Source organism: Ranitomeya imitator, chromosome 1, assembly GCF_032444005.1.
Source record: "Ranitomeya imitator isolate aRanImi1 chromosome 1, aRanImi1.pri, whole genome shotgun sequence".
NCBI lineage: Eukaryota > Metazoa > Chordata > Amphibia > Anura > Dendrobatidae > Ranitomeya > Ranitomeya imitator.
The window spans coordinates 391,412,040-391,431,822 of NC_091282.1; positions in this window are offsets into that span (position 1 = coordinate 391,412,040).

Consider the following 19,783-nt stretch of genomic DNA (forward strand, 5'->3'; position numbering starts at 1 on the left):
AACATATTTGCACTTTTAGATTGCCATCTTGTGGCAGAAAAGAGTAATGCAACCAGCATTTCGTGCAACAAGTTTAAATCATATCTTTTTCCACATTATTTTTTTTTGTTATTATTCGCATATTCAAGAGAATGTATATTCACTCCAAACATTTCTATTACTTAAGTTACTTTAATTTTGGAATTGTTAACATTTCACATACCTAGATGCAGCAAGCCTTAGGCCGGGGACACACACAACGTATAAAAAAATGGTCCGTTTTTGACGGACGAGAATCGCACAAATTTTTACAAAACAGTGATCCGAGTGCAGTGCGAGGATGCGATTTTCTCGCATCAAATGAGCCGTTTGACATCCGTGTGACATCCGTATGGCTTCCGTATGGCGAGATTTTCTCGCAGGCTTGCAAAATGGACATATAACGGTTTTTCCACCTGAAAAAATTTAAATCATCACCAAGAACATTATTTAATGGCCCTAAACACAGGTGCCAGCCACCAATCTATGCAGTAGATTCCCTGCTTGTGTTGATGCACTTCGGATTGATGAGCAACATGTCTGATCGACTGACTTTCAACACCACAGAGCGTGTGCTTTACAACTGGGTACTTTCCCAACGTTTTGGGGAGCCATACCCAGTTATTGTAGATCCGAGGAGGCGGAGACGGATGTGGGTACATCCACTTATCAAACAACGTATCAATAAAGGCCATTTCAGCCTTCTGTATGCTGCTCTGAGGACTAATCCGGACAAGTTCTTCAACTATTGTCGGATGAGGATTCAAACCTTTGACATTTTGTTGGAGATTTTGCGTCCAGGGATCACGAAGAAGGACACCAGGATGCGCAAATCTATTTCAGCTGAGGAGCGCCTTATCCTTACCTTGCGGTATGCCTTAATACTAATTGACCCAATATGTTACTCATTTTTTTGTCGATACCCCTTATTCAAATTATATACTTAAATGGTTAAGTAACTTCAACATAATTTTTACTTATTTTCTTAATGTAATTTTTTTTAAAAGATCAAAGCCATAGCATCTCCTTTTTTTTTAAATTAAAAAAAAGTGTTTGATTGCCCCATATCACCCTGTATTGTGTTAATTTTATCTTTGATAAAAATATTATTTTGTCTTTTAGCTTCCTTGCCACTGGCCTATCATATGCGGCCCTGCATTTAGTGTTTTTATTGGGCAAATCTACAATTTCTGGGATTGTGCGGGATACATGCACGGAAATCTGGAGAAGACTCCATCAAGAGGTGATGCCTGAACCAAAAATTGCAGACTGGTTACGTATTGCTCAAGGATTTCAGGACACATGCCAGTTTCCGCACTGTATTGGGGCTCTTGATGGAAAGCACATCCGTGTGCGTAAGCCGCCAGGTTCAGGGACCCAATTCTATAATTATAAACAGTTTTTCTCTGTAGTGCTGTTGGCCCTAGTCGACAGCAACTACAGGTTTACAATTGTAGATATTGGGGCCTATGGGAGAACTGGAGACTCTAGAGGCTTCAGTTCTTCCATTATGGGTCGGCGGCTGCGCAACAATGAATTGGATCTCCCACCCCCAAGTCACATACCAGGTGCTAATTTGGATGCGGTGCCTTACATGATGGTAGCAGATGAGGCCTTTCAATTATCAAGGAACGTCATGAGGCCCTATCCACGGAGAGGCCTGGACTACCGGCGCAGAATCTTTAATTTGCGTCTTTCCCGTGCCCGCCGTCTGGTCGAGTGTTCATTTGGCATTCTCAGTGCAAAATGGCGGGTCCTTCAGTCTGCAATCCAACTGAGTGAAGGCAATGTAAATGGTGTGATAAAAGCATGTGTTGTTCTTCACAGCTTTACAAGAGACCATGATTGCCCATCATCTGCTGCAGATGACATTGATTATGCAAATACTGTCTTGACAACTACACGTGTTCGTCCTTCACGTCGTCAGCCCTCTGGCCTAAAAGTTCGTGATGTTTTAACCAATTTTTTTGTGTCACCAGAGGGATCTACGGTTTGGCAAGACAATGCTGTTTTGCCTTAATTTTTGTTTAGATTCTAAGCTAATAAATCACATAATTTCCTTCATAAATTGGTGTAATATGTATCTGATGATGAAAAGATGTAAGTGTGTAAAGTTGACAAATCATGTATGTAGCTGGACCAAGACATAAGACTCTGTTTTCAGAACAAATTTTTACTGCTCTGCGCATATATATATGTATTACCAAAACATATTTAACTTTTCATATGTAATTTAAACAAAACAAACAACACAGCTTTACATGCCATGGTCACAAAAAACTAAGGCCAACAAAAGGCCAAAATGACAGGCAAAATCTAACATCCAAAACATTACAGGTTATGGTAGGTTGGGGGTGGTGATGGTGATGGCGGGTGTCCAGCATGTGCGGAACTTGGCCTGGGTGGTTGACCAACCACTCTGTCTACCTGTGTTATTGCAGATAGAAATTGCGGGTGTTGCTGCAAGCTGCGATCATGTGTATGACCTAACACTTGATGTGGAGGGTAGAAGGGCATCAAGTCCTGGCTACTGGCTTGACCCATTTGTTCCGAACCCCCAATATGGCCATGTCGAGCAGACACATGTTGGGACCAGCCTCCAAACATGTGTCTGTTCAAGTGGTCAGATTGGGGATGTGCTGCAAAATCATAAATACCCCTGTTTTGGCCTTGTTGTGTGGTTTGTGCAGGCTGTGGAGCTATAGGTTGCGGGGGTGGTGCTGACACAGTTTGTGATTGGTCCTGTGGAAGGTCTTGCACCGCCAGAAAGTTGGTAGATGACATTTGCCACCGTTCAAGATAATTAAAGATATTAGTCGGGTTGTTTGGGGGTGTTGCCGCATCTAGCAAAATTTGGATGCAACCTCTGGTCCGCAGCCTGAGCGAGCGGGGAATGGGACGTAAATAGCGGGCAAGACTGCGGAAGTAAGCTTCCTCCCCATCATCATTAGCAGCTCGGGACAAATAGTCCAACACCCCGGTATCAACTTGCCTCCTGGTGCCAATGTTCAAAGCCACCCTTCTGCGACGACCACGGTTTGGTCTGGTAGTAGGCTGTGGTGATGTATCCAGAGCCAATGTTGGACTGCTGCTCTGGCCTCCTTCATCAACCTCAGGATTTGCCTCCTGTGGAGCGGTAGACGCTGCTGCTGGTTATGGTGGTGGTGGAGGGTGGTTGCTGCCTGTTGCTTGCCCAGATGGTCCAGCCAATTCTGCATCTTCAGCAACAGGGTCAATCAGCAACTCAGAGTCAGATCCAGTCTCTCTTTCAGTCAGATTTGACTCTGTTCTGTATTTCACAAAACATTATTTATATTAAAAAATACCTACATATTCACATCATAACATGTGTAAAATATTTGTACACATGCATGCACTTACGGTCGTAGCTCCACCACCGGGGCAAGAAAATTTAGGCGGTCAAAATAAAGGTATTTCCTTTTTTTGGGGGCTGCATCACCACTCCGCCCATGAACTTGACGCTCACGCCGGTATTGGTCCCGGCAACTCCGCCAGCGTCTATTTACATCATTGACTGCAAATATACAAAACATTTGAGATAAATATCACACACAAACAGTTACAGGCTTTGCCAAAACACATGGGCCCAGGAGGCTAGGGGGACATAAAATTCCTTTGGCCCTATATTAACGGACTATAGCTAAATTAATTTAAAGCCATATTTGTGTCTCTTGGGAATGTTTTGGCATCTTCAACCAAGAGCATGGATGATTTACTAACATCATAAGCAAAACACATATGATGCTTTCAGGCTTCCATGAAAAAAATAAAAAAAAAAATATGAAGAATGGTACTTACATATTTCTTGCTGAACCTCTTGAGGTCGCTCATCAAAATCGGGGAACATGTGGCGACATATTGCCCTCCATGCTGCGTCTTTACGTGCACGGTCTGCATAATGTGCGTCGCGTTGGTCCCATAATTCTGGTCTATCATGGACCAGAGCAATGAGCATCTCCACATTTATGTGCCTGGCCATGCTGCTACAACAGAACACTCCGTGGAGGCGTGCTTCCTGGTTTGCAATCCAGCGTGGCCCAGAAATTAGCATGTCAAAGCTTCCTGATAATGGATGATTCAATTTCCTGTCACCTGGAGAAGTCTTCCGTATTTCTCGCAATGCACACGCATGGTCCGTATGTAATCCGATGTTTTCTCGCACCCATAGACTTTCATTGGCGAGTCTCGCCCGAGATACGCTGACAATCGCAGCATGCTGCAATTTCACTCAGATCCTGAATACGGCCGAGAAAATATCGGATGATGGGAGCTGCCCCATAGATTAACATTGGGACGAGCGCTATGCGATTTTTTATCGCATTGCACTCGTCCGTATTACGGTCTAGTGTGACCCCGGCCTTAAAGGGAGTCTGTCAGTAGAGAATAACTGATAAAACAAGTTCTGGCCGCTGTCTATCACACAAGAGAGGAGGATGGAGACAGAGAGAAACCAAGTAGTTGTGGGGTTGTATTTAAGTATCTGGCCACGATAAGGGTGAACTGAGTATTTAATGGAGTCCCTTTAAGGTGACCTAATGCAAAGTGCTAGACATCAAAGTAAAGTTTGTTGTATGGTAAATTAAGTCAATAAATACTGGAAAAGCCTTTAGTTTCTTTATCAATAACAAAAAAAAAATATTTTCCTCGTATGAAACTAGTACATATAAACAGCATAAAGGAGTTTTCCATCTAATATCCCATTCCCATAGGTATTGATGGGAGTCAGGCAAAATTGACTCTTCAAACCAATCACATAGTCTTTTAGAAGAGGGAGCAACAATATAACTTTTTTTTATAGATTTCAAATGTGTTCTTCCATTGAGGCTGCTCGGTGTACACTTGGCGTGGATAACTCTGGGCAAGTCAGTTCTATTTTCCGATAGAATCGGGCAGATTATGCTGATGACACTTTTCTCAAACTCTGTCAGAGCGTGACCCCAGTGTTATCTTAGTGTGGTCCGATCCTCTCTCATAAGAGAATGGTATCACAGGTGAGGAGAAGAAAGAGAACTTCAATTCTCCATTCTCTGCGTCTGCGGAAATTCGGATGACATCCAACTGCAGTCGAAGGTTTTAGACACCCATTGAATATTTGGGCGTTATCCAAATTGTAGAGCCACCCACAGCACGCTGCCATTTTGTCTGCAGACCCATGTGATCTGTAGAAAAACACAGATCTGCATAGCCCCAAAGTATTGAGCGCTATCGATAAAACATCTGACATCGGTCTGAGATATACGCTCATAAGTGCGAGCCCTAAGGGGGTAAATAGGCTGAGTACCCTATGTTATTTCATGCACTATTGCTATTTATATACTGCAGGGTATTGATATTTGCTCATTTTGTTAATATCTTAGGTTTTGTCTGTTTAGAGTGTGAACATGCGCCTACACTAATTTTTATTCCAGTTCACTTCTTTCAGTTTTACTGTGCAATGTGAGCAAGCTGTTAATCAGAGGCGGGGGCAGGGTTACAAAGATTAGCCTGAGTGGGCTGTGCATGAGCTGTAGTCGCACAGTATAATCTCTTGCTGATTGAATTGAAACTAAATCTCACTACCTACTAAGCGATCCCTCCCTAGAATCGGGCTCTTGTGCAGTATATTATGCTATTCTCAGATTAAATAGCAAAAACTTGCTTACAGATTCCCTTTAAATGGTAGATTTGTTTTCAGTGACATAACTGATATAAAAGAACCTGCTGTAGGCTCACCTCATCAAAGTGTTAGACATGAGTCACACAACTGTAGAAGAATACGGGCAAAAGCCATGTGAGAAAACATTGCATTGCACTCGGCCTAGTGTTAATCTATGAGGAAGCTCACATCACCGCTTATTTTCTCAGCTGCAGTAGCATAGCTAATGGGGGGACAGAGGGGGCGGTCACTCAGGGCCCCGCGCTCTGAGGGAGCCCACCCAGAGCAACGCTCCTGTAACTGTATCGCCGTGCACAGCACTCTGATACAGTTACATTCTGCAGCAGAGCAGGGAGGATCGATCTCCCTGCTCTGCCACCTGGCCGCTATGGGGCCCCTGAGCAGGGGAGAGCCCTGTGCCAGCAGTGGGCCCCCCCGTCATCCCAAGGTAAGCTGTACCAGCATTTAGCCAATACAGCTGATCACATTGATGGGAGAATGAGCGCTACGCTCTTTCTCCCATCATCCCTCTGTCAGAGTCTGATGTCACCGACGCCGACACTCACAGCGGGCGCGATGACGTCACTAACCGACGTCCGCTGTCAGGAGATGAGCGGGCGCTCAGAGCTGCGGAGGAACTAGGAAGAAGAGAGGTGAGTATTTTTTTTTTATGGGGGCTGCCTTATACTACAGGGTCTGCCTATAGGGGTGTGTTGTGAATTCTGTTGTCAAGCTCCCTCCTGTGGTCGTGAATGGTACTTCGGCGAGTTCTGTCTATGGGCTCCCTCTGGTGGCTGTGAGTGAAGCTGCTGCTTCTGAGGTTCCTTACACAGGTGACGTGGTTTATCCTTTGGTTGGCTGCTCTATTTTACTCCTCTCAGATCGTTACTCCATGCCAGCTTGCCAGCTGTCAATGTTTTTGCATTGGTTCAGTTCGCTCCTGGATCTCTCTGGTGACCTGCCTTCTCCTGCAGAAGCTAAGTTCCTGATAGTCATTATTTGTTCACTGTTTTCATGTCCAGCTGGTTATCATGATTTTGTCTTGCTAGCTGGAAGCTCTGGGATGCAGAGTGGCCCCTCCGCACCGTGAGTCGGTGCGGAGGTCCTTTTTGCACACTCTGCGTGGTCTTGACGGCGAGGAGTGGCGACATTGGCTTGAAGGAGCTAAACATCGCGTGGTGGTCTTGACGGATCACAAGAATTTGACTTATCTCGAGTCTGCCAAATGGTTGAATCCTAGACAGGCTCGAAGGTCGCTCATTTTCTCCCGTTTTGATATTGTGGTTTCATACCTTCCGGGATCTAAGAATGTGAAGGCTGACGCCCTGTCAAGGAGTTTTGTGCCTGACTCTCCGGGTGTTCCAGAGCCGGCGGGTATTCTTAAAGAAGGGGTAATTTTGTCTGCCATTTCCCCTGATTTGCGGCGTGTGCTGCAAAAGTTTCAGGCTGATAGACCTGACCGTTGTCCTACGGAAAAACTGTTTGTCCCTGATAGATGGACTAGTAGAGTTATCTCTGAGATTCATTGTTCAGTGTTGGCTGGTCATCCTGGAATCTTTGGTACCAGAGATTTGGTGGCTAGATCCTTTTGGTGGCCGTCTTTGTCACGGGATATGCGTTCTTTTGTGCAGTCCTGTGGGACTTGTGCTCGGGCTAAGCCCTGCTGTTCTCGTGCCAGTGGGTTGCTTTTGCCCTTGCCGATCCCGAAGAGGCCCTGGACGCATATTTCCATGGATTTTATTTCTGATCTCCCTGTTTCTCAAAAGATGTCGGTCATTTGGGTGGTTTGTGATCGCTTGTCTAAGATGGTCCATTTGGTACCCTTATCTAAATTGCCTTCCTCCTCTGATTTGGTGCCATTGTTTTTCCAGCATGTGGTTCGTTTGCATGGCATTCCAGAGAACATTGTCTCGGACAGAGGTTCCCAGTTTGTTTTGAGGTTTTGGCGGTCCTTTTGCGCTAAGATGGGCATTGATTTGTCTTTTTCTTCGGCTTTCCATCCTCAGACTAATGGCCAAACCGAACGAACTAATCAGACTTTGGAGACATATCTGAGATGCTTTGTTTCTGCTGATCAGGATGATTGGGTGTCCTTCTTGCCTTTGGCTGAGTTCGCCCTTAATAATCGGGCCAGCTCGGCTACTTTAGTTTCTAATTTTTCTGTAATTCTGGTTTCCATCCTCGTTTCTCTTCAGGGCAGGTTGAGCCTTCGGACTGTCCTGGTGTGGATGCGGTGGTGGACAGGTTGCAGCAGATTTGGACTCATGTGGTGGACAATTTGACATTGTCCCAGGAGAAGGCTCAACGTTTCGCTAACCGCCGGCTTTGTGTTGGTCCCCGACTTCGTGTTGGGGATTTGGTTTGGTTGTCATCTCGTCACGTTCCTATGAAGGTTTCCTCTCCTAAGTTTAAGCCTCGTTTCATTGGGCCATATAAGATTTCTGAAGTTCTTAATCCTGTGTCATTTCGTTTGGACCTTCCAGCTTCTTTTGCCATCCATAATGTGTTCCATAGGTCGTTGTTGCGGAGATACGTGCCGCCTATGGTTCCCTCCATTGATCCTCCTACCCCGGTGTTGGTCGAGGGGGAGTTGGAGTATGTGGTGAAGATTTTGGATTCTCGTGTTTCGAGATGGATACTCCAGTACCTGGTCAAGTGGAAGGGTTATGGTCAGGAAGATAATTCCTGGGTTTTTGCCTCTGATGTTCATGCTGCCGATCTTGTTCGTGCCTTTTATTTGGCTCATCCTGATCGGCCTGGGGGCTCTGGTGAGGGTTCGGTGACCCCTCCTCAAGGTGGGGGTACTGTTGTGAATTCTGTTGTCAAGCTCCCTCCTGTGGTCGTGAATGGTACTTCGGCGAGTTCTGTCTATGGGCTCCCTCTGGTGGCTATGAGTGAAGCTGCTGCTTCTGAGGTTCCTTACACAGGTGACGTGGTTTATCCTTTGGTTGGCTGCTCTATTTAACTCCTCACAGATCGTTACTCCATGCCAGCTGTCAATGTTTTTGCATTGGTTCAGTTCGCTCCTGGATCTCTCTGGTGACCTGCCTTCTCCTGCAGAAGCTAAGTTCCTGATAGTCATTATTTGTTCACTGTTTTCATGTCCAGCTGGTTATCATGATTTTGTCTTGCTAGCTGGAAGCTCTGGGATGCAGAGTGGCCCCTCCGCACCGTGAGTCGGTGCGGAGGTCCTTTTTGCACACTCTGCGTGGTCTTTTGTAGGTTTTTGTGCTGATCGCAAAGTTACCTTTCCTGCCCTCTGTCTATTTAGTAAGTCTGGCCTCCCTTTGCTGAAACCTGTTTCATTTCTGCGTTTGTGACTTTCATCTTTACTCACAGTCAATATATGTGGGGGGCTTCCTTTACCTTTGGGAATTTCTCTGAGGCAAGGTAGGCTTTATTTTCTATCTCTAGGGCTAGATAGTTCTTAGGTTGTGACGAGGCGCCTAGGTCTGGTCAGGAGCGCTCCACGGCTATTTCTAGTGTGTGTGATAGGATTAGGGCTTGTGGTCAGCAGAGCTCCCACATCCCAGAGCTCGTCCTGTATGAGGTTTAACTATCAGGTCATTCCGGGTGCTCCTAACCACCAGGTCATAACAGGGGTGCTGCCTTATACTACAGGGTCTGCCTATGGGGTTATTTCTTATACTACAGAGTCTGCCTATGGGGTGCTGCCTTATACTACAGGGTCTGCTTATGGGGTGCTGCCTTATACTACAGGGTCTGCCTATGGGGTTCTGTCTTATACTACAGAGTGTGCCTATTGGGGTGCTGCCTTATGCTACAGGGTCTGCCTATGAGGGTGCTGCCTTTTACTACATGGTCTGCCAATGGGGGTGCTGCCTTATTCTACAGTCTGCCTATGGGGGTGTTGCCTTATACTACAGGGTCTGCCTATGGGGCTGTTGTCTTATACTACAGTGTCTGACTTTGGGGTGCTGCCTTATACTACAGGGTCTGCCTATGGGGCTGTTGTCTTATACTACAGTGTCTGACTTTGGGGTGCTGCCTAATACTACAGGGCCTGCCTATGGTTGCTGCCTTATATTACAGGGTCTGCCTATGGGAGTGTTGTCTTTTACTACACGGTCGGCTTGTGGGGTGCTGCCTTATACTACAGGGTCTGCCTATGGGGGTGCTTGCCTTTTACTACAGGGTCTGCCTATGAGGGTGCTGCCTTATACTACAGGGTGTGCCTATGGGGGTGCTGCCTTATACTAAAGGGTCTGCCTATGGGGGTGTTGCCTTATACTACAGGGTCTGCCTATGGGGGTGCTGCTTTATACTACAGGTTCTGCCTATGGGGGGGCTGCCTTATTCTACAGAGTCTGCCTATGGGTGCTTCCTTGTGATATAGAGTCTGCCTATGGGGGATGCATTATACAGTATAGAGTTTGCCTATGGGGGCTGCCTTGTTCTATAGAGTCTGCCTATGGGTGGTGCATTATACAATATAGAGTAGACCTAAGGGGAGTGCATTATACTACATTTAGGACTATCTGGTGCATTATACTATATCTAGGGGGTCATCATACAGTGTGGAGATTACAGTGAGGGGGCCATCGTACAGTGTGGGGATTACAGTGAAGGGGCCAAATACAGTGTTGGAGCCATCAAACAGTTTGGAGGCTACTATGGAGTCAGTATACTGTGTGGGTGGTACTATACAGTGAGGGGGCATAATACTGTATATAAGAGGGCATCATAATGTGTATAGAGGAGCTGTACAGGGGAGAGACTCGGGACATTATTAAATGTAAAGTGGGCACTTATTGTTATAGGGGAACTCGGGTTACTGTGACGGTCAAAGAGGCATACGGAGAGCATTATTACTTTCTAGGGGGTGAAATATGGGCACTATTTTCTAGGGCATTTGCACCCGGCATTACTATATTCTAGAGAGTTGCTTTAGAATTTAGAGGGCACAGAGAACCGCACAGCAGGTGCAGTAATAGGGACACATACGGCAGCAGCAGCGGCTCAGCACTGGGATATCAGCAGGATGTTTGGAGGAGTTTGTTCAGGTTGGGAATAGATGGTGATGGGGCTGGAATATGAGAAGTGAAATGTGTCTTTGTTGTATTCTCTGCAGCCGAGTCGTGGCTGGAAGAAGTTGTCATGTCGATCTGGGCCAGATGGAAAAGATGGGATAAGTGAACGATTTAATCAGAAAGAACATCAGCGGTAAGTCACTATCTGTAACTGTGCTGTGATCTCTTACAGTATATGTTTAGTAGGATTGGTATCTACCACTGACCATATGGCGGTAATATCCATGTTGGTCGTTATATAGAGATTATCTTCAGTAACAGCGCAGTCATCTGCTGAGGTTCTCCTCCACTATTAGGGTATGTCATCCAGTTGTAATCAAGGTTACCTGGCTAGGGGCCCACTCAGAAGCTTCGCCCAGCCTGAACCGAAACCATAGCTACGCCTCTGCTCAGCTGTATTCGGCGCGCATGTAAAATCGCAGCATGCTGTGATTGTCAGCGAGACTCAGCCGAGGCTCACCAATGCAATAATAATAATAATAATCTTTATTTTTATATAGCGCTAACATATTCCTCAGCGCTTTACAGTTTCCACACATTATTATTGCTGTCCCCAATGGGTCTCACAATCTAATTCTCTATCAGTATTTCTTTGGAAGCCTATGGGTGTGAGAAAAAATCACGCAGCACTCGGCCCATGCGAGTGCTGACCAATTTTCTCACACCAGTATCCTTTGAAAAGCCAGCAATTTGTGTGCCACATACAGTAAAATCACAGAGTGATAGGTTAGAGTAGAATAGATATATGCACATAAAATTCAAAGATATATAGATGTCAGTGATACACACACATATATATGTATACATATTAGATAGATAGATAGATAGATAGATAGATAGATAGATAGATAGATAGATGAAAAGCAGGCAATTCAGCAGCTGCATAGTGTAAAATCACTGCAGGAGCCAACAGGATAGAAGAGATGGATTACATACAGTAAATATACATAGAACAGGTAGATATTCAGATGTCAGTGACAAATACAATTAGTACAGTGTGTGTGCAGCTTACTGTACATGTATTTAATGAATACAAGATAATTTTTCTGAAAAAAAATTACGTGGGCTCCCGTATAATTTTTGTAACCAGCAGAGGGAAAGCAGATGACTCGGGGCTGATGTTTAAAGCCTAGGAAGGGATGCCATGGAGCTTCCCAAGCTATTAATTTCAGCTCACAACTGTATACTTAGCATTTACTGGCTATTAAAATGGGAGATTCTAAAAAAAAATGATGCAGGGACCCCTTATCTATAATATAACGCTGGGAGCGTCACTCTGTCCGAAGCCTTTATAGACTGCGCAGGCGCAAGCGCCGGCGCAGTCTGGACCTCACAGAGTGACGCTCCCGGGAGATCGCGGTGTGCGTTCACACTGAACGCACACCGCGATCTCCAACAGAGAAGCAGGGACCGCCAGGAGGGTGAGTATTGCCTATATTCACCTGTCCTCCGTTCCATCGCTGAGCGCCGCCATCTTCCCGGTCTTCGGCCTGTAACCTTCAGTTCAGAGGGCGCGATGACGCGCTTAATGCGCGCTGGCGCCGCCCTCTGACTGAACAGTCACAGCCAGGAGACCGGGAAGATGGCGGCGCTCAGCGATGGAACGCAGGACAGGTGAATATAGTAAGTGCTGGGGGGCCTGAGCTGGCGGCGATACCGGCACCTGACCCCACAGCGCGCCGGTGTCCCCGCCCGCTTAGGCTCCCGGATGGATGCAGCACATACCAGGATGGGGACGCAGGATGGGGACGCAGGATGGGGACGCAGGATGGGGACGCAGCACATACCAGGATGGGGACGCAGGATGGGGACGCAGGATGGGGACGCAGCACATACCTGGATGGGGACGCAGAATGGGTGCAGCACATGACAGGATGGGGACGCATGATGGGGACGCAGGATGGGGACGCAGGATGGGGACGCAGCACATACCAGGATGGGGACGCAGGATGGGTGCAGCACATGACAGGATGGGGGTGCAGGATGGGTGCAGCACATGACAGGATGGGGACACAGGATGGGTGCAGCACATGACAGGATGGGGACGCAGGATGGGTGCAGCACATGACAGGATGGGGGTGCAGGATGGGTGCAGCACATGACAGGATGGGGACGCAGGATGGGTGCAGCACATGACAGGATGGGGACGCAGGATGGGTGCAGCACATGACAGGATGGGGACGCAGGATGGGTGCAGCACATGACAGGATGGGGACGCAGGATGGGGACGCAGGATGGGTGCAGCACATGACAGGATGGGGACGCAGGATGGGTGCAGCACATGACAGGATGGGGACGCAGGATGGGGACGCAGGATGGGTGCAGCACATACCAGGATGGGGACGCAGGATGGGTGCAGCACATACCAGGATGGGGACGCAGGATGGGGACGCAGGATGGGTGCAGCACATACCAGGATGGGGACGCAGGATGGGTGAAGCACATGACAGGATGGGGATGCAGGATGGGGACGCAGGATGGATGCAGCACATGACAGAATGGGGGCGCAGGATGGAGCAGCACATGACAGAACGGGGGCGCAGGATGGGAGCAGCACATGACAGGATGGGGACGCAGGATGGGTGCAGCACATGACAGGATGGGGGCGCAGAATGGGTGCAGCACATACCAGGATGGGGACGCAGGATGGGGATGCAGGATGGGGACGCAGCACATACCAGGATGGGGACGCAGGATGGGTGCAGCACATGACAGGATGGGGACGCAGGATGGGTGCAGCACATGACAGGATGGGGGTGCAGGATGGGGACGCAGGATGGGGACGCAGCACATACCAGGATGGGGACGCAGGATGGGTGCAGCACATGACAGGATGGGGATGCAGGATGGGTGCAGCACATGACAGGATGTGGGTGCAGGATGGGTGCAGCACATGACAGGATGGGGACGCAGGATGGGTGCAGCACATGACAGGATGGGGACGCAGGATGGGTGCAGCACATGACAGGATGGGGACGCAGGATGGGTGCAGCACATGACAGGATGGGGACGCAGGATGGGGACGCAGGATGGGTGCAGCACATGACAGGATGGGGACGCAGGTTGGGTGCAGCACATGACAGGATGGGGACGCAGGATGGGGACGCAGGATGGGTGCAGCGCATACCAGGATGGGGACGCAGGATGGGTGCAGCACATACCAGGATGGGGACGCAGGATGGGGACGCAGGATGGGTGCAGCACATACCAGGATGGGGACGCAGGATGGGTGAAGCACATGACAGGATGGGGACGCAGGATGGGGATGCAGGATGGGTGCAGCACATGACAGAATGGGGGAGCAGGATGGAGCAGCACATGACAGAACGGGGGCGCAGGATGGGAGCAGCACATGACAGGATACGGACGCAGGATGGGTGCAGCACATGACAGGATGGGGACACAGGATGGGTGCAGCACATACCGGGATGGGGACGCAGGATGGGTGCAGCACATGACAGGATGGGTGCAGCACATACCAGGATGGGGACGCAGGATGGGTGCAGCACATGACAGGATGGGGACGCAGGATGGGGACGCAGGATGGGTGCAGCACATGACAGGATGGGGACGCAGGATGGAGCAGCACATACAAGGATGGAGACCATATACCAATATAAATGCTCGCCACCCGGGCGTAGAACGGGTTCAATAGCTAGTAATTAATAACTAGCAAAGGCTATTCAGACAGCTGGTTGTGAAAATTGTGCGGAAGTCCATGCCATTTTTACTCAAAATTAGTCTTTCATTAATTAAATACATGTACAGTTATTTGCACACACACTGAATTAATTGTATTTGTTACTGACACCAACATATCTATCTATTCTATAAATATTTTCTATATGTAATTGGAAGGCCTGCCAGGGCCGTGGGGTACTCGGAACCGGGTCCGGTACTTAAAGGGATTTGTCACGGCGGCGGCGACATGGTCCGTGGCCCTGGGCGCCCATGTTAAAGGAAAAGTCTTTAAAAATGTTATGTGAATAAAGTTAGTTCATGATGCCAACTGTGGTATTTGGTCAGGGATGACCGATGCTGCTTAAAGGGGTCCTCTGTGGTAATGTTGTGGCAGCAGGAATGGTATGGCTTCCCTGCTGGGTCTGGGTCCCCAGGGCTCGTGTGTAGTAGGAACAGATGGTAGATGTTATAGAAAGAAATAGAGGACACAAGTTGCAGTCTCTTTACCTCTTTACTGAAGGGTTCAGGCATCCACAGTCCAGGGTATCGGATCACAGGTACTGGTATGGTCCGGCCGGCTTGAAAGCAAATTTGGAATCCCCCTTACCATGTGGGGTTGGAAGCCTTCCCTCTAGCGCTGTGGTGTAGTCCCTTTCTGCCTTAGGCCTCACACAAGGTCCTCACGTTTTCTCTCTGTCCCCCTTTTGGTAGGACACTACTCATACGCCAGTTAACTCGAGCCTTTTTACAGGATCTATATCATGACCCGGGCTTTATTTGCCACTGTGTCCTCAGGTGTCAATGGTGGACAGGTGACTTGAAGTCCAGCTATCCTGCCGGTTTCTATCATGGGGCATAGAGTTACCCCCACAACCTTGGTATTCCGGTTACCGGTATCTGTGCTCAGCGTGGAGGAAGCTTTACTTCCCCTCTCAGTCTGTTTACAGACTGCTCTGCTTTCTCTTTGCTCTTCCCAGGAGCTGCAGCACCTCACGTGGCTGCACAGCCCCTGATCTCCTTCCTCTCTACTCCCTCTCCTCTCACAGACTCACCAACTCCTCCTCCAGACCAGAATATATATCTATATTTAGGGAAGCTCCCCTGAAACTGGGTTCAGAGCTCCCCTTTTTGGCCTGGACTCAGAACAGTGTTGTATGTGCTGAATACCTGATAAAGGGATCCTTCCTCGCTTCCAAGTGTGACATCACTCTCCCAGTGAGGAAAGCAATGCCACTGTAACAACCAGGAAAATGGGGTGTTACATAATCCATCTCTTCTATTTTGTCGGCTCCTGCTTTGATTTTATAGTACACGGCACATGAATTGTTGGCTTTTCTTCTATCTATCTATCTATCTATGTAATATATACACATATATATATGCATGTGTGTGTCACTGACATCTATATACAGCTCTGGCAAAAAATAAGAGACCACCACAACAAAACCTTGTCATGGGCAGCCCAATCTCAAGACCTAAACCCTTTTGAAAACTTCTGGAATGTAATCAAGAGGATGATGCACCAGAAGCTGTGTGAAAGACTGGTGGAAAGCATGCCAAGAAGCATGAAAGCAGTTTTTAAAAATCATGGTTATTCCACAAAATATTGATATTCATTTCTAAACTCTTCCTGAGTTAAAACATTAGTATTGTTGTTTCTACATGATTATGAACCTGTTTGCTTTGAGGTCTGAAAGCACAGGTTTTTTTTTTAATTTTGACCATTTCTCCTTTTCAGAAAAAACAAACAAAATTTATTGCTTGGAAATTCGGACACATGTCAGAAGATTGTAGACTAAAAGAACAATTTACATTTTACTAACAAATATACCTATAAAGAGAAAAATCAGGCAAACTGAACATTTTCCAGTGGACTCTTAATTTTTGACAGGGCTGTATCCATGTAGTCTATGTGTATATATCACTTCTATCTATTCTAGTCTAACCTGTCACACTGTGATTATACTGTATGCGTCACAAGAATTGCAAGCTTTTATTCTTTCTATCTATGTAATATAAATAAATATATATATATATATATATATATATATATATATATATATATGTGTGTGTGTGCCACTGACATCTATATACTGTATCTATATATTCTATTTGTATATAACTATTCTATCTATTCTATTCTAACCAGTCAGTGTGATTTTACTTTACGCGGCACATGAATTTCCAGCTTTTCAAAGGACACCAGTTCGTAAAAATCGGACAGTGCTCGCATGGTCCGAGTGCTGTGCGATTTTTTTATCGCTTGCATTGGCAAGTCTCCTTGCCAATCGCAGCATGCTGCAATTTCACATGCACGATGAATTCTTTCGAGAAAATAATCGGTGATGTGAGCTGCCGCATAGATTAACACTGGTCTTAGTGCTATGCATTTTTTTTTCTCGCATAGCACTTGCACGTATTCTATGGTAGGGTGACGCCAGCCTTACTCCCTTTACCTGACACCTGCTGCCGCTAATAACAGTGACAGCAGGAGCTGCGGATGGGAGTATTCATCAGTCGCTGCCTGCACTATGCACAAATAAATAAATAAAAAACTGGCATGGATTTTCCTGTATTTTCTATAACCAGCCAGGCAAAACACACAGCTGGGGCTGCAACCCTCAGCTGTCAGCTTCAGCAAGGTTGGTTATCAAGAATAGAAGGGTCCCCATGCCATATTTTTTAATTATTTAAATAAATAATTAAAAAAATTGGCGTAACGTCCCCCATTTTTGACAAACAGCCTTGCAAAAGCAGACAGCTGGGGGATGGTATGCTCAGGCTGGTAAGGAGCCATGGATATTGACCCCCCAGCCTAAAAATAGCAGCCCACAGCAGCCCCAGAAAAGATGCATCTATTAGATGTGCCAATTCTTATGCTTTGCCCAGCTCTTCCAGTTTGCCCTGTAGCGGTGGCAAGTGGGCTTCATATTTGTGGGGTTGATGTCACCTTTGATTGTCAGGTGACATCAAAATCATGGATTACTAATGGAGAGGTGTCTATAAAACACCTATCCATTACTAATCCTATAATGTATTGTAAATAAAGACCCACCCAGAATAAAATATTTTATTAGAAATAAGACTAAACAGTTTTCCATTTTATTTAAAAATAACAAACACAGTTATACTCACCTAACACCTAATTCCACTAAAGCCCTCGTTCTCCTGTAATAAAACTAACATAAAAAAAACAACAATATCCCTCACCTGTTGGTTGTTCTGTCCAACACCATAATCCATGTCTAGGCGATTAATAGTTGTCAACCTGGATGGTGTCAAGATGCGACCATCCAGGCTGAGAAACAATGGTGAATGAGTTGCCGCGAGGACAGTGTCATTGACCGGCAGTGACGTCATCAAGTTTATCTCTGGTTGCTGATGCTGCTTTGTCAAAAATGGGGGGGATAAATAATTAAAAAATATGGTGTGTGGACCCCTCTATTCTTGATAGCCAACCTTGCTGAAGCTGACAGCTGAGGGTTGCAGCCACCAGCTGTGAGTTTTGCTTGGCTGGTTATTAAAAACTAGATGGTGGCCCGATTCTAACGCATCAGGTATTCTAGAATATGCATGACCATGTAGTATATTGCTCAGCCCACGTAGTATATTGCCCAGCGACGTAGTATATTGGCCAGACACGTAGTATATTGACCAGACACGTAGTATATTGGCCAGACACATAGTATATTGCCCAGCCACGTAGTATATTGGCCAGACACATAGTATATTGCCCAGCCACGTAGTATATTGCCCAGCCACGTAGTATATTGCCCAGCCATGTAGTATATTGCCCAGCCACGTAGTATATTGCCCAGTGACGTAGTATATTGCCCAGTCACGTAGTACATTGCCCAGTCACGTAGTATATTGCCCAGTGACATAGTATATTGCCCAGCCACGTAGTATATTGCCCAGCCAGGTAGTATATTGCCTAGCTACGTAGTATATTGCCCAGCCACGTAGTATATTGCCCAGTTACGTAGTATACAGCACAGAGCCACGTAGTATATTGCCCAGTGACGTAGTATACAGCACAGAGCCACGTGGTATATTGCCCAGTCACGTATGTCACAGGTTAAAAAATAAAAAATAAACATACTCACCTAACGATCCAAGGGCCCCTTGTAGTCTAACATACTCACCATTCTGGTCACTGCTCCTCAGCGTCCTGTCTCTCCGCCTCCTGGGATCCAACGGCGCTGTGCTGATGGGCGCGCGGCTGCCGCCATCTTCCGTTCCCAGGATGCTTTGCGAAATTACCCAGATGACTTAGCGGTCTCATGAGACCGCTAGCTCTTATGGGTAATTTCGCAAAGCATCGCTGGGAAAGGAAGATGGCGGCAGGCGTGAGCGCATCAGCGGACAACGGAGGGTGAGTATAGCAGGTTTTTTGTTTTTTTAACATTACTTTTTTTACTATTGATGCCGCATAGGCTGCATCAATAGTAAAAGGTTGGGGGACACACAGGGTTAATAGCGGCGGTAACGGAGTACGTTACCCGCGGCATAACGCGGTCCGTTACCGCCGGCATTAACCCTGTGTTAGCGGTGACCGGAGGAGAGTATGGAGCGGGCGCCGGGGAGAGTGACTGCGGGGAGTATGGAGGGGGCGCCGGGGACACTGCGGGGAGCGGGGAGTATGCAGCGGGCGGTGGGGACACTGTGGGGAGCGGGGAGTATGGAACGGGCGATGGGGACACTGCGGGGAGTATGGAGCAGGCGCCCGGGACACTGCTGGGAGTGGGGAGTATGGAGCAGGTGCCGGGGACACTGCGGGGAGCGGGGAGTATGGAGCGGGTGCCGGGGACACTGCGGGGAGTATGGAGCGGGCGCCGGGGACACTGCGGGGAGCGGGCGCCGGCCACTGACTGCGGGGAGTTAGGTGCGGCCATTTTCTTCCGGACTGTGCCTGTCGCTGATTGGTCCTGGCTGTTTTGCAGCGACCAATTAGTGACTTGGATTTCCATGATAGACAAAGGCCACGACCAATGAATATCCGTGACAGACAGACAGACAGACAGAAGGACAGATGGAAGTACCCCTTAGACAATTATATTAAAAATACATGAAAGCCCCCACATGTTTTTTTTAATAATTTAGTAACAGTGCAGGAGTGGCTGATAAATATTGCAAATCCGGTGATCTAAACTGAGTATTGAAATATTAGCTCATCTCTAGTCTCTATGAGCTCAGCACATCTGAATTTTTTCCCATTTTTCTTTGCAAACTAACTTTACCTCAGTGAGCTTGGATGGTGGGCATCTGTGAGCAGCAATTTTCAAGTCTTACAACAGATTCTGAATGATTTTTGTCTGGACTTTGACTGGGCCAATTAAACCCTTTCTGCCATCGGACTGAATAGTACGTCCGATGG